Source organism: Dendrobates tinctorius, unplaced genomic scaffold, assembly GCF_039654945.1.
Source record: "Dendrobates tinctorius isolate UK_male_01 unplaced genomic scaffold, ASM3965494v1 ptg000028l, whole genome shotgun sequence".
NCBI classification, from domain to species: domain Eukaryota; kingdom Metazoa; phylum Chordata; class Amphibia; order Anura; family Dendrobatidae; genus Dendrobates; species Dendrobates tinctorius.
The window spans coordinates 20078783-20106225 of record NW_027361696.1 but is presented as its reverse complement, the minus strand read 5'-3'; positions in this window follow the sequence as shown (position 1 = coordinate 20106225).

The following is a 27443-nucleotide window of genomic DNA, read 5'->3' as shown; positions in this document are numbered from 1 at the left end:
CGTTACAGTAGACGTTTTTTCAAGACGCCGGAATGAGACAAGTTGCCGGATCCGGCAAAAAACGGATGAAACGCAATGCCATCCGGCACGATCCGGCGCTAATGCAAGTCAATGGGGAAAAACCGGATCCGGCATTGCATTTTGCCGGATCCGTTTTTTCCAAAAAAAGCCGGATCGCGCCTGAAGGCAAAAAACTGATGTGTGAAAGAGGCCTTAGAATAGCAGTTTATACTTCAGAGCTGATATCCCTACAATAACCAGGAACTTGCAATCATAGTCAGCCATTTCAATGCTTTTAGAGGAGCACACAGAAATGTTGCTTGTTGTCACTCTCCTTCACATAATCCCGCCCCCCCACCACATCACCACATTCCATAAGATTGGCGTTCTCCTACCTGATCCTGTATTCATACATGGTCAATTATGCACTGCATTCTCTAGAGTAACAAGTTGTAAAGGTCTTTCAGTTCAAATTGTACCTGGTAGAAGTCAAGGAAAGATCTTTGAAAATGACGAAAATGACTATACATTTAATTGTGTTTACAGAGAAATTTTAACTACATTTATGCTTCGTTATGAAATTTGTTTAGATGCTGGAATGAATAAAAAATGCACATCTTACTGAATCCAGTTTGTTTTTGATTTTACACTGTGAATAAAATGTATCATTAGTATTATACAGATTTTTAATGATTATTATTGTTATTAACTTCATTTTAATTTAATTTACCACCTGCGTAAGCGCTATTGAATGTTGTCATTATTTACTTTAGTTTAATCACCAGCAGCGTTAATTAGATAGCAATGAGCGTGCTGAGCGTTAACTGGCTGGAAACAGCTAGTTTATAATATAAATATATCTTACTTGTGTCTCTCAATTTTTTGCAGACAAGACAGGATAATGATGCTTATGACCACAACACAGCAGCCAAAAATTCTCGCATGGCCTTCAATCTGAATGTGGCAGCTCTTGTAATTGGAATCATTATTGGTGTTATATACGGCATTTACTACTTTCTAATCGATAAAAATTAAAAATGAAAAGAGATGCAGAAGACAAAACCGCCACCATCACTCAGGTGCCTGTCCTACTAGCTCGCTGACTTTCTAATAAAGATTTTTATACAGAATTATTTCATTTCTGAGTATTTATAAACCTAAAGTATCAATACTGCCTGTCCTCAAAGTATGGAAATAATGTCATGGAGGACGGTCTGTACATATACACACAACATGAGCTCTGCTGACACAACATCTCCTATGGCCTATGTCAGGGGTGAGGAACCTCAAGCTCATGAGCCATTTATGTTCCTCGATGTCCTTTCCTCCAGCAGATTTCTGGGGACCACAGTGCTTTGCCCACCGGCCCTGTTTTTCCAACCCTTTAATTCATCCTTAGACATCGAGCATGCGCATACAGCTTCTCCACTGAATGCTGCGATTCAAGCAACAAAGAATTATGTCCTGATGCTCTGCAAAAGGAGTTAGCATACTCTGCCCTCTCATAACTGTGATGAAGGCAGCAGTTGTAGTCTCCTATGTTTTGTGTTTACCAGAGACCCGGTGTCTCCTAAGTACAGATGAGCGACTTTGCCTTTTTTCGGGTCAAGTTGGGTTTCGGACCAAATGAGTATTTTGATCACATCATCCTTTTTATACATGTTGTCCTACTCCAAGCTGTATAGGCTTGAAATCCAACTGCCAATTATGTAAATCAGGTGATTTGCATCTCTGTAATGATGGATGTGGTCTAATGACATCAACACCCTATGTAAGGTGTGCTTAATTATTAGGCAACTTCCTTTCCTTTGGCAAAATGGGTCAGAAGAGAGATTTGACGGACTCTGAAAAGTCAAAAATTGTGAGATGTCTTGCAGAGGGATGCAGCAGTCTTGAAATTGCCAAACTTTTGAAGCGTGATCACCGAACAATCAAGCATTTCATGGCAAATAGCCAACAGGGTCGCAAGAAGCGTGTTGATAAAAAAAGGCGCAAAATAACTGCCCATGAATTGAGGAAAATCAAGCATGAAGCTGCCAAGAGGCCATTTGCCACCAGTTTTGCCATATTTCAGAGCTGCAACGATACTGGGCTATCAAAAAGCACAAGGTGTGCCATATTCAGGGACATGGCCAAGGTAAGGAAGGCTGAAAAACGACCATCTTTGAACAAGAAACATAAGATAAAACGTCAAGACTAGGCCAAGAAGTATGTAAAGACTGATTTTTCTAAGGTTTTATGGACTGATGAAATGAGACTGACTCCTGATGGGCGAGATGGATGGGCCCGAGGCTGGATCAGTAAAGCCAGAGAGCTCCACTCTGACTGCCAGCAAGGTGGAGATGGGGCACTGGTATGGGCTGGTATCATCAAAGATGAACTTGTGGGACCTTTTCAGGTTGAGGATGGAGTGAAGCTCAACTCCCTGACCTACTGCCAGTTTCTGGAAGACACCTTCTTCAAGCAGTGGTACAGAAAGAAGTCGGTATCGTTCAAGAAAAACACGATTTTCATGCAGGACAATGCTCCATCACATGCATCCAAATACTCCACAGCGTGGCTGGCCAGTAAAGGTCTAAAAGAAGAAAAAATAATGACATGGCCCCCTTGTTCACCTAATCTAAACCTGATAGAGAACCTGTGGTCCCTCATAAAATGTGAGATCTACAGGGAGCGAAAACAGTACACATCTCGGAACAGTGTCTGGGAGGCTGTGGTGGCTGCTGCACGCAATGTAGATCATAAACAGATCAAGAAACTGACAGAATCTATGGATGGAAGGCTTTTGAGTGTCATCGTAAAAAAAAGGTGGCTATATTGGTCACTGTTTTGTTTTTTTTGGGTTATTTTTGAATGTCAGAAATGTTTATTTCTAAATTTTGTGTTGTTATATTGGTTTACCTGGTGGTGAAAATAAACAAGTAAGATTGATATATATTTGGGTTTTAATAAGTTGCCTAATAATTCTGCACAGTAATAGTGACCTGCACAAACAGATATCCTCCTAAGATAGCCAAATCTAAAAAAAATCCCACTTCAACTTGTAAAAATATTAAGCTTTGATATTTATGAGTGTTTTGGGTTGATTGAGAACATAGTTGTTGTTCAATAATAAAAAGAATCCTCTCAAATACAACTTGCCTAATAATTCTGCACACAGTGTATATGATGGGCCCCATATATAATTCTCCAGTGTATAATGCTCCCCATATATTGCTCCAAACATAAAAAATAATGAAATACCTCTCCTCGCTGGGCACTGCTCTACTCTGGACCCCTTAGCATTGCCATCTTCCAGCTCTCTGCACTGTGAATGTTCAGGCAGAGGGTGCACAGACGTGACGTCATCGTGCTCTCTGACCTGAATGTCACTGTCAGGAAACGCGGAAGACATCACAGCAGTGGAGTAGGGAGACATAAGTATTGCAAGTGCTCGGGCCCTGAGCAAGCAGGGGGGGCTAACCAGTGGGCGCCGACATTGGCAAAGGGCCCCTCATAGTACGCCGGTGTCTCTGATGGCGAGTGGGCCCCCCACCTGCTCAGGGCCCCGGCACTTGCCCGGGTGCGCCAGGTGCTGTCGCCGGTCCTGGGGGGGTACAGCCCAGTTAGGGAGGTAGAAAAACTGGCATATGTTGAGGTGTAGGCTGGACGCTCAGCAGCTGCAAATGGAAGAATTGGAGAAGAAGGAAGAGGAGAACAAAGCGAGCCATTTTGCTAGCAACCTATGTGTCATCAGGGGAAGGTGGTACAAAATCCTTTGAAACCCAGGCATGGTTCATTTTAATGAAGGTGAGATCACCAACATTTTGGGTCGACAGCCGGGTCCTTCTTTCTGTCAGGATTGATCCAGCAGTACTGAAGACTCTTTCTGATAGCACACTACCAGCAGGGCAAGCGAGCTCCTGTAAGGTATATTGTGCCAATTCAGGCCAGGTGTCCAGTTTACAGGCCCAGTAGTCAAAGGGGAATGAACTGTAAGGGAGAACATCGATAGGGGACGAGAGGTAATTTTGAACCATAGTTGACAACTGCTGTCTCCTGCCTGTTGCAGTCGATTCAGTATTAACTGTCGTGTGAGCGGTCCTCAAGAAATCAGTCCACAACATGGTAATGAAACCCCTGTCTCCAACGCCACTTCGGCTGTGTGCACCATGAACACATCTTCCATGTTACCCAGTACGGCTCGTGGTAGAACCTGCACCGCAGCTGTGTGCTGGGAATGCCTCTAACAAACGGTTTACCAGAGTTGCTTGTTTGTTCGCCAATATTAGGTCTAGGTTCTCCTGTAGCATGATGTTCTGCAATTTGCCTTTATATCATGGATCGAGGATGCTGGCTAACCAGTAGTCGTCATTAGAGTTGAGCGAAACGGGTCGAAAAATTTCAAAAGTCGACGACTTTTAGCAAAGTCGGGTTTCATGAAACGAAACCCGACCCTAGGATGAGGTCGGCCACGAGGTCGGCGACTTACATGCCAAAGTCGCGTTTCAAAAGTTTGTTTTGCGCTCTTTTTCAGCCAATCAGGATCCACGGACACTGTGGGCAACGTGATGACATAGGCACGGGTCACCACCATCTTTCAGAAGGGCATGCAAGTGATTGGCTTGCTTTGGTGGGCATCACAGGGGGTATAAAAGGGCGTGCACGCCGACCGCCATCTTACTTCTGCCGATCTTAGCATAGGGAGAGGTTGCTGCTGATTCTGTAGGGAGAGCGTTAGGCAGGGAAGAAGAAAAAAAAACTGCTTCTGCTGCTAGCGATTGTGCCTGTACAACACACCAGTCACTGTGTGTGCAGTGCAAGGGGAGGCTATATTGTGGTGTATCAGTGGTGTTGGTTGTTGGGCTGCCTTCTAAGGCTTCCTGACAGCTGAATTTCTGTTTACCCACTGCTCTGCAAACTGCTTTTTTAAAACCAATCCCAATTTTTTTTTTGTCCTGCTGATGTACTGAGCGTGCATTTTTTCACACCATACAGCGGTGTACGCTCCTCACACAGTACCGTGTAACGGCTGTTATCACAGCCACAGTGAAGCTATCTGTGTCACTGTGTGAGAATAAGTCGAGGACATGTTCCGTTCTTACAGACCTGCACTCTAGGGAGATTCCTACTCTGCCCAATTCTACATACACCTTGTAGTTTGTGATACACTAGCCAATTTCTGCCTGTGACATAGCGCTGTGATATTCAGTGGGCCTCACACAATCCAAAAGTGTCCAGTGTCCACAAGTGTCTGCAGAAATTCAAAATCTCACTTATCCTCTAGTCAGTTTGGTCACAGCTGTGCCATCGAGCCTGTGACATAGCGCTCAGATATTCAGTGGGCCTCACACAATCCAAAAGTGTCCAGTGTCCACAAGTGTCTGCAGAAATTCAAAATCTCCCTTATCCTCTAGTCACTTTGGTCACAGCTGTGCCATCGAGCCTGTGACATAGCGCTCAGATATTCAGTGGGCCTCACACAATCCAAAAGTGTCCAGTGTCTGCAGAAATTCAAAATCTCACTTATCCTCTAGTCACTTTGGTCACAGCTGTGCCATCGAGCCTGTGACATACCGCTCAGATATTCAGTGGGCCTCACACAATCCAAAAGTGTCCAGTGTCTGCAGAAATTCAAAATCTCACTTATCCTCTAGTCACTTTGGTCACAGCTGTGCCATCGAGCCTGTGACATAGCGCTCAGATATTCAGTGGGCCTCACACAATCCAAAAGTGTCCAGTGTCTGCAGAAATTCAAAATCTCACTTATCCTCTAGTCACTTTGGTCACAGCTGTGCCATCGAGCCTGTGACATAGCGCTCAGATACTCAGTGGGCCTCACACAATCCAAAAGTGTCCAGTGTCCACAAGTGTCTGCAGAAATTCAAAATCTCCCTTATCCTCTAGTCACTTTGGTCACAGCTGTGCCATCGAGCCTGTGACATAGCGCTCAGATATTCAGTGGGCCTCACACAATCCAAAAGTGTCCAGTGTCTGCAGAAATTCAAAATCTCCCTTATCCTCTAGTCACTTTGGTCACAGCTGTGCCATCGAGCCTGTGACATAGCGCTCAGATATTCAGTGGGCCTCACACAATCCAAAAGTGTCCAGTGTCTGCAGAAATTCAAAATCTCACTTATCCTCTAGTCACTTTGGTCACAGCTGTGCCATCGAGCCTGTGACATAGCGCTCAGATATTCAGTGGGCCTCACACAATCCAAAAGTGTCCAGTGTCCACAAGTGTCTGCAGAAATTCAAAATCTCCCTTATCCTCTAGTCACTTTGGTCACAGCTGTGCCATCGAGCCTGTGACATAGCGCTCATATATTCAGTGGGCCTCACACAATCCAAAAGTGTCCAGTGTCTGCAGAAATTCAAAATCTCACTTATCCTCTAGTCACTTTGGTCACAGCTGTGCCATCGAGCCTGTGACATAGCGCTCAGATATTCAGTGGGCCTCACACAATCCAAAAGTGTCCAGTGTCCACAAGTGTCTGCAGAAATTCAAAATCTCCCTTATCCTCTAGTCACTTTGGTCACAGCTGTGCCATCGAGCCTGTGACATAGCGCTCAGATATTCAGTGGGCCTCACACAATCCAAAAGTGTCCAGTGTCCACAAGTGTCTGCAGAAATTCAAAATCTCCCTTATCCTCTAGTCACTTTGGTCACAGCTGTGCCATCGAGCCTGTGACATAGCGCTCAGATATTCATTGGGCCTCACACAATCAAAAAGTGTCCAGTGTCCACAAGTGTCTGCAGAAATTCAAAATCTCCATTATCCTCTAGTCACTTTGGTCACAGATGTGCCATCGAGCCTGTGACATAGCGCTCATATATTCAGTGGGCCTCACACAATCCAAAAGTGTCCAGTGTCTGCAGAAATTCAAAATCTCACTTATCCTCTAGTCACTTTGGTCACAGCTGTGCCATCGAGCCTGTGACATAGCGCTCAGATATTCAGTGGGCCTCACACAATCCAAAAGTGTCCAGTGTCCACAAGTGTCTGCAGAAATTCAAAATCTCCCTTATCCTCTAGTCACTTTGGTCACAGCTGTGCCATAGAGCCTGTGACATAGCGCTCAGATATTCAGTGGGCCTCACACAATCCAAAAGTGTCCAGTGTCCACAAGTGTCTGCAGAAATTCAAAATCTCCCTTATCCTCTAGTCACTTTGGTCACAGCTGTGCCATCGAGCCTGTGACATAGCGCTCAGATTTTCATTGGGCCTCACACAATCAAAAAGTGTCCAGTGTCCACAAGTGTCTGCAGAAATTCAAAATCTCCCTTATCCTCTAGTCACTTTGGTCACAGCTGTGCCATCGAGCCTGTGACATAGCGCTCAGATATTCAGTGGGCCTCACACAATCCAAAAGTGTCCAGTGTCATCAGAAATTCAAAATCTCCCTTATCCTCTAGTCACTTTGGTCACAGCTGTGCCATCGAGCCTGTGACATAGCGCTCAGATATTCAGTGGGCCTCACACAATCCAAAAGTGTCCAGTGTCTGCAGAAATTCAAAATCTCACTTATCCTCTAGTCACTTTGGTCACAGCTGTGCCATCGAGCCTGTGACATAGCGCTCAGATATTCAGTGGGCCTCACACAATCCAAAAGTGTCCAGTGTCTGCAGAAATTCAAATTCTCACTTATCCTCTAGTCACTTTGGTCACAGCTGTGCCATCGAGCCTGTGACATAGCGCGCAGATATTCAGTGGGCCTCACACAATCCAAAAGTGTCCAGTGTCTGCAGAAATTCAAAATCTCACTTATCCTCTAGTCACTTTGGTTACAGCTGTGCCATCGAGCCTGTGACATGGCGCTCAGATATTCAGTGGGCCTCACACAATCCAAAAGTGTCCAGTGTCCACAAGTGTCTGCAGAAATTCAAAATCTCCCTTATCCTCTAGTCACTTTGGTCACAGCTGTGCCATCGAGCCTGTGAAATAGCGCTCAGATATTCAGTGGGCCTCACACAATCCAAAAGTGTCCAGTGTCCACAAGTGTCTGCAGAAATTCAAAATCTCCCTTATCCTCTAGTCACTTTGGTCACAGCTGTGCCATCGAGCCTGTGACATAGCGCTCAGATATTCAGTGGGCCTCACACAATCCAAAAGTGTCCAGTGTCCACAAGTGTCTGCAGAAATTCAAAATCTCCCTTATCCTCTAGTCACTTTGGTCACAGCTGTGCCATCGAGCCTGTGACATAGCACTCAGATATTCAGTGGGCCTCACACAATCCAAAAGTGTCCAGTGTCAGCAGAAATTCAAAATCTCACTTATCCTCTAGTCACTTTGGTCACAGCTGTGCCATCGAGCCTGTGACATAGCGCTCAGATATTCAGTGGGCCTCACACAATCCAAAAGTGTCCAGTGTCTGCAGAAATTCAAAATCTCACTTATCCTCTAGTCACTTTGGTCACAGCTGTGCCATCGAGCCTGTGACATAGCGCTCAGATATTCATTGGGCCTCATACAATCCAAAAGTGTCCAGTGTCCACAAGTGTCTGCAGAAATTCAAAATCTCCCTTATCCTCTAGTCACTTTGGTCACAGCTGTGCCATCGAGCCTGTGAAATAGCGCTCAGATATTCAGTGGGCCTCACACAATCCAAAAGTGTCCAGTGTCTGCAGAAATTCAAAATCTCACTTATCCTCTAGTCACTTTGGTCACAGCTGTGCCATCGAGCCTGTGACATGGCGCTCAGATATTCAGTGGGCCTCACACAATCCAAAAGTGTCCAGTGTCCACAAGTGTCTGCAGAAATTCAAAATCTCCCTTATCCTCTAGTCACTTTGGTCACAGCTGTGCCATCGAGCCTGTGAAATAGCGCTCAGATATTCAGTGGGCCTCACACAATCCAAAAGTGTCCAGTGTCCACAAGTGTCTGCAGAAATTCAAAATCTCCCTTATCCTCTAGTCACTTTGGTCACAGCTGTGCCATCGAGCCTGTGACATAGCGCTCAGATATTCAGTGGGCCTCACACAATCCAAAAGTGTCCAGTGTCCACAAGTGTCTGCAGAAATTCAAAATCTCCCTTATCCTCTAGTCACTTTGGTCACAGCTGTGCCATCGAGCCTGTGACATAGCACTCAGATATTCAGTGGGCCTCACACAATCCAAAAGTGTCCAGTGTCAGCAGAAATTCAAAATCTCACTTATCCTCTAGTCACTTTGGTCACAGCTGTGCCATCGAGCCTGTGACATAGCGCTCAGATATTCAGTGGGCCTCACACAATCCAAAAGTGTCCAGTGTCTGCAGAAATTCAAAATCTCACTTATCCTCTAGTCACTTTGGTCACAGCTGTGCCATCGAGCCTGTGACATAGCGCTCAGATATTCATTGGGCCTCATACAATCCAAAAGTGTCCAGTGTCCACAAGTGTCTGCAGAAATTCAAAATCTCCCTTATCCTCTAGTCACTTTGGTCACAGCTGTGCCATCGAGCCTGTGAAATAGCGCTCAGATATTCAGTGGGCCTCACACAATCCAAAAGTGTCCAGTGTCCACAAGTGTCTGCAGAAATTCAAAATCTCCCTTATCCTCTAGTCACTTTGGTCACAGCTGTGCCATCGAGCCTGTGACATAGCGCTCAGATATTCAGTGGGCCTCACACAATCCAAAAGTGTCCAGTGTCTGCAGAAATTCAAAATCTCACTTATCCTCTAGTCACTTTGGTCACAGCTGTGCCATCGAGCCTGTGACATAGCGCTCAGATATTCATTGGGCCTCATACAATCCAAAAGTGTCCAGTGTCCACAAGTGTCTGCAGAAATTCAAAATCTCCCTTATCCTCTAGTCACTTTGGTCACAGCTGTGCCATCGAGCCTGTGACATAGCGCTCAGATATTCAGTGGGCCTCACACAATCCAAAAGTGTCCAGTGTCTGCAGAAATTCAAAATCTCCCTTATCCTCTAGTCACTTTGGTCACAGCTGTGCCATCGAGCCTGTGACATAGCGCTCATATATTCAGTGGGCCTCACACAATCCAAAAGTGTCCAGTGTCAGCAGAAATTCAAAATCTCCCTTATCCTCTAGTCACTTTGGTCACAGCTGTGCCATCGAGCCTGTGACATAGCGCTCAGATATTCAGTGGGCCTCACACAATCCAAAAGTGTCCAGTGTCTGCAGAAATTCAAAATCTCACTTATCCTCTAGTCACTTTGGTCACAGCTGTGCCATCGAGCCTGTGACATAGCGCTCAGATATTCAGTGGGCCTCACACAATCCAAAAGTGTCCAGTGTCTGCAGAAATTCAAATTCTCACTTATCCTCTAGTCACTTTGGTCACAGCTGTGCCATCGAGCCTGTGACATAGCGCGCAGATATTCAGTGGGCCTCACACAATCCAAAAGTGTCCAGTGTCTGCAGAAATTCAAAATCTCACTTATCCTCTAGTCACTTTGGTTACAGCTGTGCCATCGAGCCTGTGACATGGCGCTCAGATATTCAGTGGGCCTCACACAATCCAAAAGTGTCCAGTGTCCACAAGTGTCTGCAGAAATTCAAAATCTCCCTTATCCTCTAGTCACTTTGGTCACAGCTGTGCCATCGAGCCTGTGAAATAGCGCTCAGATATTCAGTGGGCCTCACACAATCCAAAAGTGTCCAGTGTCCACAAGTGTCTGCAGAAATTCAAAATCTCCCTTATCCTCTAGTCACTTTGGTCACAGCTGTGCCATCGAGCCTGTGACATAGCGCTCAGATATTCAGTGGGCCTCACACAATCCAAAAGTGTCCAGTGTCCACAAGTGTCTGCAGAAATTCAAAATCTCCCTTATCCTCTAGTCACTTTGGTCACAGCTGTGCCATCGAGCCTGTGACATAGCACTCAGATATTCAGTGGGCCTCACACAATCCAAAAGTGTCCAGTGTCAGCAGAAATTCAAAATCTCACTTATCCTCTAGTCACTTTGGTCACAGCTGTGCCATCGAGCCTGTGACATAGCGCTCAGATATTCAGTGGGCCTCACACAATCCAAAAGTGTCCAGTGTCTGCAGAAATTCAAAATCTCACTTATCCTCTAGTCACTTTGGTCACAGCTGTGCCATCGAGCCTGTGACATAGCGCTCAGATATTCATTGGGCCTCATACAATCCAAAAGTGTCCAGTGTCCACAAGTGTCTGCAGAAATTCAAAATCTCCCTTATCCTCTAGTCACTTTGGTCACAGCTGTGCCATCGAGCCTGTGAAATAGCGCTCAGATATTCAGTGGGCCTCACACAATCCAAAAGTGTCCAGTGTCTGCAGAAATTCAAAATCTCACTTATCCTCTAGTCACTTTGGTCACAGCTGTGCCATCGAGCCTGTGACATGGCGCTCAGATATTCAGTGGGCCTCACACAATCCAAAAGTGTCCAGTGTCCACAAGTGTCTGCAGAAATTCAAAATCTCCCTTATCCTCTAGTCACTTTGGTCACAGCTGTGCCATCGAGCCTGTGAAATAGCGCTCAGATATTCAGTGGGCCTCACACAATCCAAAAGTGTCCAGTGTCCACAAGTGTCTGCAGAAATTCAAAATCTCCCTTATCCTCTAGTCACTTTGGTCACAGCTGTGCCATCGAGCCTGTGACATAGCGCTCAGATATTCAGTGGGCCTCACACAATCCAAAAGTGTCCAGTGTCCACAAGTGTCTGCAGAAATTCAAAATCTCCCTTATCCTCTAGTCACTTTGGTCACAGCTGTGCCATCGAGCCTGTGACATAGCACTCAGATATTCAGTGGGCCTCACACAATCCAAAAGTGTCCAGTGTCAGCAGAAATTCAAAATCTCACTTATCCTCTAGTCACTTTGGTCACAGCTGTGCCATCGAGCCTGTGACATAGCGCTCAGATATTCAGTGGGCCTCACACAATCCAAAAGTGTCCAGTGTCTGCAGAAATTCAAAATCTCACTTATCCTCTAGTCACTTTGGTCACAGCTGTGCCATCGAGCCTGTGACATAGCGCTCAGATATTCATTGGGCCTCATACAATCCAAAAGTGTCCAGTGTCCACAAGTGTCTGCAGAAATTCAAAATCTCCCTTATCCTCTAGTCACTTTGGTCACAGCTGTGCCATCGAGCCTGTGAAATAGCGCTCAGATATTCAGTGGGCCTCACACAATCCAAAAGTGTCCAGTGTCCACAAGTGTCTGCAGAAATTCAAAATCTCCCTTATCCTCTAGTCACTTTGGTCACAGCTGTGCCATCGAGCCTGTGACATAGCGCTCAGATATTCAGTGGGCCTCACACAATCCAAAAGTGTCCAGTGTCTGCAGAAATTCAAAATCTCACTTATCCTCTAGTCACTTTGGTCACAGCTGTGCCATCGAGCCTGTGACATAGCGCTCAGATATTCATTGGGCCTCATACAATCCAAAAGTGTCCAGTGTCCACAAGTGTCTGCAGAAATTCAAAATCTCCCTTATCCTCTAGTCACTTTGGTCACAGCTGTGCCATCGAGCCTGTGACATAGCGCTCAGATATTCAGTGGGCCTCACACAATCCAAAAGTGTCCAGTGTCTGCAGAAATTCAAAATCTCCCTTATCCTCTAGTCACTTTGGTCACAGCTGTGCCATCGAGCCTGTGACATAGCGCTCATATATTCAGTGGGCCTCACACAATCCAAAAGTGTCCAGTGTCTGCAGAAATTCAAAATCTCCCTTATCCTCTAGTCACTTTGGTCACAGCTGTGCCATCGAGCCTGTGACATAGCGCTCAGATATTCAGTGGGCCACACACAATCCAAGTGTCCAGTGTCTGCAGAAATTCAAAATCTCCCTTATCCTCTAGTCACTTTGGTCACAGCTGTGCCATCGAGCCTGTGACATAGCGCTCAGATATTCAGTGGGCGTCACACAATCCAAAAGTGTCCAGTGTCCACTAGTGTGAGCAGAAATTCAAAATCTCCCCTGTCCTATAGACACCTTGTACCTTGTTTTACATTACTATATAGTTTGTTGGATTTTGTCTACATTTCTACCAAAAATGAGGAAGGCTGGTGGAAGAGGCCGTGGAATTGGGCTGGGGTTGGCAGCTGGTAATGATGGTGTTGGTGGTGGATCTGATGGTAGTGGCAAGAGCAAAATAGGACCAAATGCAGGAGGTGTTGAGCCTGTGTCATCGTCTGGCTCCATAAGGCTTCGAAGGCTTAGTTTTCTAGGAGTTGGCAAACCGCTTTTAAAGCCAGAGCATCAGGAAAAAGTTTTGTCTTACATTGCTGACTCAGCCTCCAGCTCTATCGCCTCCTCTTCTTCAGTTGTAAAAATAAAAGCACTGAGTCGTCATTGGAGGCTCATGTTCATGAACCACACCTTTCCTTGTGTCCTTCACCCCAACCAAGATTGAAGGATGACGCAGGCCATACTACTGATTACTCCATGGAGCTGTTTTCACATACCATGCCTGGATTATCAAGTCAAATGGTGAATTACCCAGGCCAAGATGAATCTGACATGGAGTGCACTGATGCACAGCCGCTGATGGATGATTCTGCTGTTACATTCACTCAGAGCACTACATTGTCCTCGCAGTGTACAGAGCCAGATTCTGACCCTGATGAGACTCAGGTGCCCCTTCCCGCACACTATACCACCATACACGGTGACACAGAGGAAGGTGCACATGACATTGAAGAGGAGGTGATGGATGACCCAGTTGTTGACCCAGATTGGCATCCATTGGGGGAAGAGGGTACTGCTTACAATAGCTCAGATGAGGAGCATCCACAGCAGACATCGACATCGCAACAGCTGTTATCTGGCAGGCCCGGAGCACTCCAAAGACAGGTTCCAAAAATCAAAAGAGTTGCTGGACAGCTTGTCCAGAGGGTCAAAAGATCACAGCGTGCTAGGCCGCAAAATGTCTGCCAAAGTAGGAAGAGTGCAGTGTGGCACTTTTTTGAACAAAATCCTCATGATCAGGCCAAGGTTATCTGTAAGAAGTGCGCAAAGACCTTTAGCCGAGGGAAAAATCTGAAAAATTTGAATACCAGTTGCATGCTTAGACATTTAAACACCATGCACTTGCAAGTGTGGACACAACACCAAACCTCAAGTGCCACATGTGCAACTGATCACAACGAAGGTAGTCAGCAACGCTACATTGTTTCCCCCACTGTAAGCCCACCGGTTAGCACAGCAGCAAATGTTGAGGTGTCGTTGCAAGGCCACAGCAGTCAGGGAATCCCACTGTTATATCAACGAAAGACTGATTCTAGGCCATCAGAAAGAACACCAACTCCATCACCATCATCAACCCTCTCTCAGTCCGCCCTGTCCACCGCTACTTCCACCATATGCAGCTCTCAAGTCCAGCTCACCCTCCCAGACACTATGAGTAGGTCAAGAAAGTACTCAGTCTCTCATCCGCGTACCCTGGGTTTGAACCCCCACATTGCCAAACTAATCTCGTTTGAGATGATGCCCTTTCGGTTGGTGGAAAGCGCAGCTTTCCGCGAACTCATGGCCTATGCAGTACCACGCTATGACCTACCCAGTCGCCACTTCTTCTCTCGCAAAGCCATCCCAGCCCTCCACCATCATGTGAAAGACCGCATTGTCCATGCACTCAAGCAGTCAGTGAGCGGAAAGGTGCACCTCACAACTGATGCATGGTCCAGTCGGCATGGCCAGGGCCGTTACGTGTCCGTCACTGCGCACTGGGTTAATGTGGTGGATGCAGGGTCCACAGGGGACAGCGGTGGTGGGACAGTGCTGACTAGCCCACGGTATAGGAAACAGTTGGCTGTAGGCGTTCGACCCTCCTCCTCCTCCTCCTCCTCCTCCAGAAGCGAAAGCTCGTCCACAGAGCGCAGTCGTACGAGCACTCCATCTGCAGCTGCCACTGTTGCACATGAGGTGTCCCCCTATCGAGCAGCTAGTGGAAAGCATCAGCAGGCTGTGTTGCAGATGATGTGTTTGGGCGACAGACACACCGCCGAGGTGCTGGCCGAGTACTTGAAGCGACAAACTGAGTCATGGCTGGGCAGTGTACATCTTGAGGCAGGCAAGGTAGTTAGTGATAACGGCCGTAATTTTGTGGCAGCCATAGCCCTTTCAAAACTCAGCCACATAATGTCATGGTCACGTGTCTCTGGACGCAGATGATACCGCAAGGCGAACCCATAACACACGTGACCCTGGATACACCGCCTCCAGTGGGGCGTATTTAAATAATAAAAACGTGCAGGTGGATACGCCGCCTCCACCTGGCGAATTTAGGTATTACATGTTATACATGCAATAATCAAATAATAAAGGGGGAACCTGGGAAACTTTAACAATGGTGGGCCCTGCAATAGGGAAAAGGGAATCGGAGTCCTCCTGAGCTCCCCTGAGCCAGTGTCCCTGCACTCCTGACATTCCCTAAACAGGCTCCACACCTGTCGCCGCACGCGTACCTTAACGCCCTTGCTCACCCTGACCCTAAACCCTCACTAGGGAATGGGTCGGTGCGGAGACTAATCCCACCACTGCACTAATAACACACATGAGGAAAGAGACAATACAGGGGAAACACCACTTAGCTTTGCTCTGTTGCGTGCGCTCCTAGCAACAGAGCCCTCCACCTGAGTGCATCTTCTCCTCCACCTGGATCCATCACCATAACAGGATCCTTCACCTTAGTGCAACCTTGGAGCAGAGTCCAACACCAGCTGCAGCTGCTTAGTACCAGAGTCCCAAGGAAGTGTTCAGCTTCTGCCACGAAGTCAAGCATGCTTGAGTCCAGCTCAGCAACCAAGTCCCACATGGTGAATGCCACTCTCCATAGTAGCCACTCCACCAGCCCATGCAGACACTTCCCGCTGACACCATCACTGCGACTCCACCACGCCATGCCAGCCCTTCATCCAGACACCATAGCTGACACTCTTACCCCCTGACTAAGCTGCGCAGGGCTCCTCACCAGCTCCATCCTTCATCCAGGCTCTCCAACTCAAAGTGAACAATCTCACAATATCACAGGCAGTGATTGCACACCACTAGCACACCTTTATAGGGTGTCACACCTGATACCTAATTAAGTGCACAAAAACCCAAAGTGCAATACCACAACCACCACCGGGGACAGTCAAAACACCTTTGAACTTAACCAAAGTAAAAAAAGTTCACTTTGTGCTTTTAATACCGCCAGATCCAACACTGGATCATGACACATACCTTGCTTGGCTCACACCTTGAACCTGGTGGTGCAGTGCTTCCTCAAAAATTATCCGGAGTTAACAGCCCTGCTCCAGAAGGTGCGAAGACTGTGCGCGCACATCCGCCGGTCCCCTGTACACTCCGTTCGTATGCAGAAGCTGCAGCGATTGCTCCACCTTCCCAACCACCGCCTCATTATCGACATTGCAACAAGGTGGAACTCCACCCTGCACATGGTGGAGCGGCTGTGTGAGCAGAGGCAGGCCATAATGCATTTGTGGGAGGATACACGGCCAGGTACTTTGAGAGCAGACATGGAGTTGACAGGTGTGCAGTGGTCGAAGCTGAAAGACCTCTGTAAAGTCCTTCAGTGTTTTGAGGAATGCACACGGCTGGTAAGCGCAGACGACGCCATCCTAAGCATGAGCATCCCACTTATGCGTCTGCTCATGCAAACTTTGACGCACCTTAAGGAGCAGGCTTCTGCAGCCAATGTTGATGAGGAGGAAGAGGAGGAGGGAATCCTTGATGACATTCAGCCATTGTCTGCTCAGGGACCTCTCCTGGACGAGGTGGAGGAAGAAGAGGAGGAGGAGGAGGAGGATGATGGGGATGATTACTTAGGTGAGGAGGATGCATCTCGTGGGGCAAGTGAAAATGTTGGCATGGCAAGGTCTGGTACAGGGTTTGTGCGTGACTGGAGGGATGTGGATTTGCCAGAAAGTGCTCCTCCAACCAGCACTCGCAGTGCATCATTGACACCGGGAACATTGGCCCACATGTCAGATTATGCCTTGCTGATCCTAAAAAGGGACCCCCGCATTGCCAAAATGATGAACGATGACGACTACTGGTTGGCCAGCATCCTGGATCCACGCTATAAAGGCAAATTACAAAACATCATGCCACAGGAGAACCTTGACCTAATATTGGCTAATAAACAAGCAACTCTGGTAAATCGGTTGCTTGAGGCATTCCCAGCACACAGCAGCGGTGATGGTTCTCACACGAGCCGTACGGGCCGGGGGCAGCTTGCCAGAGGTGTTCGTGGTGCACACAGCAGAAGTGGCATTGGAGACAGGGGTTTCATGACAATGTTGTGGACTGATTTTTCAAGTACCGCTCACACAACTGGTAATACTGCATCGATGGAAAGTGACAGGAGACAGCAGTTGTCAACTATGGTTACAAACTACTTTTCCTCCCATATCGATGTTCTCCCACACAGGTCATTCCCCTTTGACTATTGGGCCGCTAAACTGGACACCTGGCCTGAATTGGCACAATATGCCTTACAGGAGCTCGCTTGCCCAGCTGCAAGTGTGCTATCGGAAAGAGTCTTCAGTGCAGCTGGATCAATCCTGACAGAAAAAAGGACCCGTCTGTCAACCCAAAATGTGGATGATCTAACCTTCATTAAAATGAACCACGCATGGGTTTCCAAGGATTTTGTCCCACCTTCCCCTGATGACACATAGGGTGACAGAAAAATGGCTTGCTTTGGTCCACCTCTTCCTGGGACTTGACCTATTCCACCTTTTGCATCAGCTGAATGTCCAACATCAACATATGCCACTTTCTAAAACTCCCTAACTGTGCTGCCTCCCCCCCCATGGCTGGGGTCACCACCTAGCGCACGACACCGTGCGAGTGCCGTTGCCCTGGACAGGTGGGTAGGCCGACTCTTGGGTGCGGGCACTGGCACAGGGTCCCTCATAGTGCAATCAAGTGTCTCTGACGGTGGTGGTGCACACCCGCCGTCAGACACACCGCCGTACTATGAGGGGCCCAGTGCCAGTACCGACGCCCACGAGTGGGCCCCCCTTGCTTGGGCAGGGCCCCAGCATTTGCAATCTTTACCTCTCCCTGCTCCTCCGCTGTGTAGTCTGGGCCGTTAAATCCATACTGTGCCTGACACCGTTTGAGCCTGCCTCCTGATGTATAGACATATATTTTGAATGTGTACGCTATCCATACATGTTATCCGGGGTACGGTACCCTTTCTAACCTTTGTGCAATCACGTGCAATCCATACTGGGCCTAACACCGTCTGAGCCTGCCTCCTGATGTATAGACATATATTTTGAATGTGTACACTATGCTATCCATACATGTTATCCGGGGATACGGTACCCTTTCTAACCTTTGTGCAATCACGTGCAATCCATACTAGGCCTAACACCGTCTGAGCCTGCCTCCTGATGTATAGACATATATTTTGAATGTGTACGCTATCCATACATGTTATCCTGGGATACGGTACCCTTTCTAACCTTTGTGCAATCACGTGCAATCCATACTGGGCCTGACACCGTTTGAGCCTGCCTCCTGATGTATAGACATATATTTTGAATGTGTACGCTATCCATACATGTTATCTGGGGATACGGTACCCTTTCTCACCTTTGTGCAATCACGTGTAATCCATACTGGGCGTGAGAACGGCTGGCGAGCTGTTAAGCAAGCTACAGCACCTGTGGTTTGCACACGTAAGTTTTTCATTTTTTCAGGAATGACGGTTAGGCCTAATTCCGGAACTGCGGTTGACCTGCACTGGGAAATCATTGTTCGCGGGTAATAATTGTAATCAGTGATCCCCATCACTAACGTTGTTCAGCGGGTTATCTGCACCTGTAAGCGACAAACGCTGGCCTTTTCAGTGTAGCGCACATGCAGCCACGGACATGTAAGGGCATGACACACCAGTTATTGGCCAATCTCATGTGCCAGAGCCTCACGTGTCCCTCTAGTAAGCCGGACTCGGACCGCGGGGCATGACGGAGTCTCGTTCGTTAACGGAATTAAGCTTGCAATGTGGGCATCTGTTCTGTAGCTGGCATGTTTGAGGTTTCCCAGGTGGAGTCGAATTTAACCGTAGGCTCCACTCCTGGTGGTGCCCTTCTGGACATTCCTTTAAGGTTCAGCTTTGCAACCATACTGCCCACGTAAAACAAACACTTTGCCTTCATCAACGCTGTTTGGAGGGTCATGACTCGTGGGAATAACGCCGCCCAATCAGTTAACCTGCTAGAGAGATCGTTCGTTGCTCCCAAGCATGACATCACACTCCCTAGGAGGAAGGTAATGCCACTGTGGCGACCGTACTCCTGGGGGCGACACAAGTGCACTGATGCCCAGCCACTGCTCGATGAATCTGCTGGTACATTGACCCAGACCACTACATTCCCCTCGCACGCTACACGGCCTGAATCTGACCCTGATGAAACTCAGGTTACCCTTCCCATATACAGTTCCATCTTACACGGTGACAAAGAGGAAGCTGCAGATGAAAGTGCAGGTTCGGCCCACCCGCCATCAGACACACCACCGTACTATGAGGGGCCCTGTGCCAGTGCCGTCGCCAACGAGTGGGCCCCCCCCTGCTTGCTCAGGATCACAGCACTTGCAAAGTTGAAATACTGTGCAGTGAGATGGAAGATGGGGATGACGAGGAGTCCAGACAAGTACAGGGATTCCCTAGCGAGGAGACTTATTTGATTGTTTTCAATGTTGGGACAGCAATTTTTGGGGAGCACTATACTCTGGAGAATGATAGATGGGGCTCACCATACACTGGAACATTCCAAAGGTGGACATCAGACACTGGAGCAGCATTTACAGGGCCCATTATACACTAGAGCATTAGAAATGGGGCCCATTATGTTTGGAGCATTATTTGGGCCCATAAGACAGTGAAGCTTCATCCATGGGGACCAACATATACTGTAGCATTATGTGGAGCTCATCATATACTGTTTCAAACATTATATGGGACCAATGATTCTGTATGGAGAAATAGATGGGCCTCGTCATGAGATGTAAAAAGTGAAGTATTTTTCATTGTACTATACCGCTATTTCTCTGCAGTATCGGAGCATGATGAGTTGTGGTATGTGTTAAAGGGGCGCTCTTTCGCCCAGGGCACATGAAAACCTGGAGCCAGCCCTCCCCCCCCCACAACTGTAGCCAAATAACCCCCATTTTTCAGTGCGTAACTTGTATTATGAAGTTAATTAAGGTTGACAAGCTTAAGTAAGAAGAATTGATGCTTTTGGCATTCAAATGGGCACTGTAGGTGTGTTTCCTGTCCTCCTCTCACTGCCGACTTTTATTCCCCATTGACTTACATTGGGTTTCGTGTTTCGGGACGACCCCGACTTTTCCCTATAATCGGACGATCTTGATCGACCCGACTTTTGGAAAAGTCGGGTTTCACGAAACGAAACGCGACCCTAAAAAACCAAAAGTCGCTCAACTCTAGTCGTCATCCTTCATAATTTGGGCAATGTGAGGGTCCCTTATTAGGATCCGCAAGACATAATCACACATGTGGGCCAATGTTCCAGGTGTCAATGATGCACTGCCAGTGGTGGGTGGAGGAGCACTTTCTGGCAAATCCACATCCTTCCAGTCACGCACATACCCTGTACCTGACATAGGCAAGCCAACATTTTCTCTTGCCCCCTCAGATGCATCCTCCTCCCCAAAATAATCATCCCCCTCATCCTCCTCCTCTTCCTCTTTATCCTCCACCTCGTCCAGGACAGTTCCCAGAGCAGACAATGGCTGACTGTCATCAAGCCTTCCCTCCTCCTCCTCCTCTGCTGCAGACGCCTGATTCTTAATGTGCGTCAAAGTTTGCATGTGCAGACGCATAAGTGGGATGCTCATGCTTATGATGGCGTCGTCTGCGCTTACCAGCCGTGTGCATTCCTCAAAACACTGAAGGTCTTTACAGAGGTCTTTCAGCTTTGACCACTGCACAGAGACAACTCCATGTCTGCCCTCAAACTGCCTGCTCGTGTTCCCTCCCACAAATGCATTACAGCCTGCCTCTGTTCACACAGCCTCTCAACCATGTGCATAGTGGAGTTCCACCTTGTTGCAATGTCTATGATTAGGTGGTGCTTGGGGAGGTGGAGCCATCGCTGTAGCCTCTGCATACGACTAGAGCGACGGATGTGCGAGTACAGTCTTTGCACGTTATGGAGCAGGGCTGTTAACTCCGGATAATTATTTATGAAGCACTGCACCACCAGATTCAAGGTGTGAGCCAGGCAAGGTATGTGTCTGAGTTTTGCCAGGGCTATGGCCGCCACAAAATTACGGCCATTATCACTGACTACCTTGCCTGGCTCAAGATGTAGACTGCCCAGCAATGACTCAGTTTCTTGCTGCAAGTAGTCAGCCAGTACCTCCGCTGTGTGTCTGTTGTCGCCCAAAGACATCATCTTTAAAACAGCCTGCTGACGCTTACCACTAGCTGTTTGATAGTGGGACACCTCGTGTGCAACACTGGTGTCATGGTTAGGACATGGTTAATGTCCTGGCTTCTCAGGGTTAATTTTACTGGCCTCTCTTTGGATCTGGGAGGGGTATTTATACTCACTCCAGACTAGGATTCCCTGTCAGCTATACTGTTATTCTGGCTGTGTGACTGACACCCCTGGTGTGCTGGTAAACTGGATTGCTTGTTTGATTCCCGTGTATGACCCGGTCTGTCCCCTCACTCTGTTCCCTGTCTCACGTTTTTGATACTATTGTCTTCTCTGGTTCTGACCTCCCGGCTTGGCTATTGTTACTCCAATACCGTTTACCCCTTTTGTACCGTCTATTGCCCGTTCTGGTTTTTTGATCTATTGCTACGTCCTGACTATCCGCTCTGGTTAACCCTTTGGTACTGTCCTGCTATCTTGTGCTTTGACCCCGGCTTCATCTGGTTTCCGTCCCTGTCTATGCCCCTTGGTAACTTGTCCCGTAGTTACCTTTCTAGGAGTTTCCCTGCAGCTCCTAGCTCTGTGGAGCTTAGGCCATGCCCCCAGCAGTCACATGCCTCAGGTCCTGATAGTCTGAAGCACACATCGTCACCGCTGCTGCCCTGCTCCACAGGTATCTTTGAGCACTGTTTTTGTACTCAGGACATGCGCACTGGCTCAGTGAGCAAGTGCAGTGTGGTGTTCCTGACATTATAGCTGACCATTTCAGGTTTTTTTCCTCTGAAGGAAAAAAAAAAAAAAGTGTGTTATCCTCATGGATCCCATACAAGCTTTGGCTGATCAAGCACCTGACCCAAATGTTCCATAAACTCAATGTGGAACAGCGCATTATGGCCCATACCCAGCAACAGTTGGTGGTTACTGTGCAGGGGGCTGTCAATGCAGGGGCTCTTAGTTCTGGGGGTAGAGATGTGTCATTAGTGTCCCCTGAATCTCCGGTCAAATTGCCAGACCCTTTCTCAGGGGATAAAAAGGAGTTCAGGTCTTTCAGAGAAGGATGCAAGCTTTTTTTTCTCTAAGGCCCCGCTCCTCCGGGAAAAAGTTCCAGAGGGTGGGGGTCATTATTTCCCTACTTCGGGGGGGCTCCGCAAGCATGGGCTTTCTCTCTCTCTTCCTCTGCTCCTGAATGTATGTCTGTGAACCTGTTCTTTGAGGCTCTGGGGCACATTTATGATGAGCCTGATAGAGTGCGTCTGGCAGAGGATATGGTGATGAGTGTGACACAGGGGAGGCACTCTGCTGAATGGTTCTGCTCAGAGTTTAGACGTTGGACGTCCGAAGTATCCTGGAACGATGACGCCCTGAGGGGGTTGCTCCGCAGAGGCCTGTCTGACCGTCTGCAGGACGCTCTGGCATTACATCCTCCTCCTGATACCCTGGAGGACGCCATGATGCAGGCGGTCCGTATGGACCGGAGACTCCGTGCTAGAGGAATGAGGCAACAAGAGTCTCCCTTGTACCCCAAATTGTGTGACACTGCACCTGTATTTGAGCCCATGGAGGTTGGGTCGGTCTCAGTTAAGGAGAAAGAGAGAAGGCACCGTAGAGACAACCTACTATGCTTTTACTGTGGAGCCTCTGGACATTGGAAAAGGAATTGCCCCTCCTGCCCTTCTTCAGAGAAACCATCAGAGAAACAACTGAGCCTGGGCAACAATCGAGGAGGTTGTCCAGACTCCCAGGTACATTTTTTTTCACGTACAAAGATGGTGCTCCAGGTTGAATTGGAACTTGCTGGCGGTCCTGTTATGACCACCGCCTTTGTTGACTGTGGTTCCTCCATTAATCTGATTGATGCCCAAGTTGTGACTCTTAATAAGATAGGGACAGTCAGGTTAAAAGACCCTGTTAAAATTGTGGCTGTGGATTCATCCCCTCTTACCCGGGATGGAATTTGCTTTATGTCTGAATTTTTTTCTATGAAAGTGGGTTCCACTCATGTGGAAAAGTTAAGCTGTTTCATTATGAATAATCTGCCTGCAGGACTGGTATTGGGGATGCCCTGGCTGCAACGCCACAATCCTCTCATTGAGTGGGTGAAGGGGAAGATCATCCGATGGGGATGTAATGATAATGGTTTGTGTGGTGACCCGGTTCCTTTGGTCACTCCGATAAAATCTTTATCTATGTCGTCTGTCGGTCTAGAGGGTATTCCGGAGTACCTGAGAGACTTTGAAGACGTGTTGTCTGAAAGCGAGGCTGAGGCGCTCCCACCACATAGACCATATGATTGTGCTACCGATTTAATACCTGGAGCCAAATTACCCAAGGCTCATTTGTTTAATTTGTCCAGGCCTGAGCGCCAAGCTATGAAAGAGTACATTAAAGAGAGCCTTCGCAAGGGGCATATTTGCCCCTCGGTCTCACCCGTGGCAGCGGGGTTTTCCTTTGTAAAGAAAAATTATGGTGGGTTGCGACGATTCCTCGACTTTCGGGAACTGAACAAAATTACTGTTAAGAACACGTACCCTCTCCCGTTGATTCCTGATCTATGCAACCAACTCACGGGGGCCAAATGGTTTTCTAAGGTCGATCTACGAGGGGCTTATAACCTTATAAGTAGTGTTGAGCATTCCGATACTGCAAATATCGGGTATCGGCCGATATTCGCTGTATCGGAATTCCGATACCGAGTACCGATATTTTTTCAATATCGGATATCGGAATCGGAAGTTCCCATAATGCAATGAGCCACTGTTGTGGCTCTGATTGGCTGCCGAAATGACGTCATCATGATGCGCAGTCTGTGCGCATCATGATGCGCCGTCAGTTCGGGCCTTCCGGGGGGTCTGTGCCGACTGCCCGGGGGTCTGTGCCGGCCTGCCGGGGGTCTGTGCCGACTGCCCGGGGGTCTGTGCGGACTGCCGGGGGTCTGTACCGGCCTGCTGGGGGGGCTGTGCCGGCCTGCCGGTGGTCTGTGCCGACTGTCCGGGGGTCTGTGCAGGCTGCAGGGATCTGTGCAGGCATCGTCCGATGGGACTACAAGTCCCATCGGGCGATGCCTGCTACCATGATGGTGATTGACACATTAGCCAATGATGGGACAGTAGTAGTCCCATCATCCGACTAATGTGTTGAATGTAAAAAATAAAATAAAATACATACTACATACATACTACATGCTACATACATACTACAGACATGCTACATACATGCAACATACATACTACATACAGTACATGCTACATACATACTACATATATACTACATGCATGCAACATACATACATACTACATATATACCACATGCATGCAACATGCATACTACATATATACCACATGCATGCAACATGCATACTACATATATACCACATATATACTACATGAATGCAACATACATATATACTACATATATACTACATGCAACATGCATACTACATATATACTACATGCATGCAACATACATACATACTACATATATACCACATGCATGCAACATGCATACTACAAATATACCACATATATACTACATGCATGCAACATACATACATACAACATATATACTACATGCATGCAACATGCATACTACATATATACCACATATATACTACATGCATGCAACATACATATATATAACATATATACTACATGCATGCAACATGCATACTACATATATACCACATATATACTACATGCATGCAACGTACATACATACAACATATATACTACATGCATGCAACATACATACTACATATATACCACATATACTACATGCATGCAACATACATATATACTACATATATACTACATGCAACATGCATACTACATATATACTCCATGCATGCAACATACATACTACATATATACCACATGCATGCAACATACATACTACATATATACCACATGCATGCAACATGCATACTACATATATACCACATGCATGCAACATACATATATACAACATATATACTACATATATACTACATGCATGCAACATACATATATACTGCATATATACTACATGCAACATACATACTACATATATACTATATGCATGCAACACACATACATACTGCATGCATACTACATATATACTACATGCATACTACATATATACCACATGCATGCAACATACATATATACAACATATATACTACATGCATGCAACATACATATATACAACATATATACTACATATATACTACATGCATGCAACATGCATACTACATATATACTACATGCATGCAACATACATATATACTACATATATACTACATGCAACATGCATACTACATGCATACTACATGTATACCACATGCATGCAACATGCATACTACATATATACTACATATATACTACATGCATGCAACATACATATATACTACATACAATACATTCATACAATATATACATATAGACATACAGTACATATAACATAGAGTACATGCTCACCATCACTTGTCACTTTGTTCCCCGAAGCCATTGTCATCTGTGGAATAAATATTAAAATAACAAACCACCAATATACTTACCCCTGATCTGCAGAAGTCCACGAGTGTCCCACGACGATCTTGCGTGGAGAACAGCAGCATCAGCTGATGCTACCGTTCTCTATGGGCTCCAGGAATCCAATGACGGGAGGTAGGTATCCTTCGGCACTGTATTCCTCCGCCACTGTATAAAAAAAAGTCCCTAGTCTCACTTTATGGCAAAAGCTGCGTGGGAAATTTCTCACACAGCAATGCACAGACCCCCGCAGCCTGCACAGACCCCCGGACAGTCGGCACAGACCCCCCGGCAGGCCGACACAACCCCCCGGAAGGTCCGTACACACCCCCGAGAGGCTGTACAAGGACAGAAAAGGGTTTTTCTTATTCCGATACCGGAAGTCCCATAGACTTTTTTCGTATCGGGCCGATACCATCCGATCCGATATTTTAGGGTATCGGATGGTATCGCTCAACACTACTTATAAGGATCCGGGAGGGGGACGAATGGAAAACAGCATTCCTGACAACTGAGGGGCTGTTTGAAAACCTGGTTATGCCCTTCGGTCTCACTAACGCTCCTGCTGTTTTTCAGAACTTCATTAATGTTGTTTTTTCTGACTTGATTGGGTGTCATGTAGTCATTTACCTGGATGATATCTTGATATACTCTGAGGACAGTCAGTCACACTTACACCATTTACGTACGGTTCTTATGAGACTTCGGGAGAACCATTTGTATGCTAAGCTGGAGAAGTGCTCATTTTTTATGCAAGAACTATCTTTTCTGGGTGTAATTGTATCCGGGGAGGGATTCCGCATGGATCCAGGGAAGGTTCAGGCCATTACCGATTGGGTGCAGCCTCATGACGTGAAGGGGTTGCAGCAATTTCTGGGCTTCGCTAATTATTATAGGAAGTTCATTAAAGGGTTGTCGCAGGTGGTGAAACCCTTGACGGACATCACTCTTAAAGGGGCAGATGTAAAAAATTGGTCTGTGGCCGCAAAAGATTCCTTCCTTACTAGAGTTGAGCGATACCGTCCGATACTTCAAAGTATCGGATCGGAATGGATCGGCCGATCTTTAAAAAAAGTATCGGTATCGCCGATTCCGATACCGGAAGTCCCATTCAAGTCTATGGGACTTCCGGTATCGGAATAAGAAAAACCCTGTTTTTGCCTTGTACAGCCTCTCTGGGGTCTGTACGGGCCTTTCAGGGGGCTGTGCCGGCCTGCCAGGGGGTCTGTGCAGGCTCCGGTGGTCTGTGCCGGCCTGCCGGGGGGCTGTGCCGGCCTGCCGGTGGTCTGTGCAGGCTCCGGTGGGCTGTGCCGGCCTGCCGAGGGGCTGTGCCGGCCTGCCGGGGGGCTGTGCAGGCTCCGGGGGGCTGTGCCGGCCTGCCGGGGGGCTGTGCAGGCTCCGGGGGGCTGTGCCGGCCTGCCGGGGGGCTGTGCCGGCCTGCCGGGGGGCTGTGCAGGCTCCGGGGGGCTGTGCCGGCCTGCCGGGGGGCTGTGCAGGCTCCGGGGGGCTGTGCAGGCATCGTCCGATGGGACTACAAGTCCCATCGGGTGATGCCTGCTACCATGACAGTGATTGACACATTAGCCAATGATGGGACAGTAGTAGTCCCATCATCCGG